We start from the raw sequence: 461 nt of genomic DNA on the forward strand, positions 1-461 counted from the left end.
GTAGTGCTGGAAATGGTAGGCCTTTATCTATGGTCTTTGTTTCCCCATATTTTGCTTCTCAGCATTTCTGGAAAGAGTTTCTACCTAAAACTATACTTAACTTGACATTCAGGCCAGTTCCCTGTTTCCTCTCTGAGAAGATTCCGATTTGTGCCCAAAGACAGAATAACAGACATCTCCTTCCTTTTTGTAAGAGAAGAGTTCAACAGCTCAGTCCCCTGGCCATAAAAACCTTTAGTATTATTAGTTTCCTTAATTCCGTCCTCCATTATAGCCTCTAAATGATCCCCCTTGATGTGTTTCTCACTGATGCACTGCAGAGAAAATTAGTTTAATTTATGATTCAAATCTGATTGAGACTTCATCTCTAACATTCCCAATGATTTTACAATCTGTGGAAGAAAGTGGGGAGTTTGTTTCACTTTGATTTCCTGACACCCTGACGCCGGTGCTAGCAGACA

Source organism: Pterocles gutturalis, unplaced genomic scaffold (assembly GCF_000699245.1).
Source record: "Pterocles gutturalis isolate BGI_N339 unplaced genomic scaffold, ASM69924v1 scaffold38620, whole genome shotgun sequence".
NCBI lineage: Eukaryota > Metazoa > Chordata > Aves > Pterocliformes > Pteroclidae > Pterocles > Pterocles gutturalis.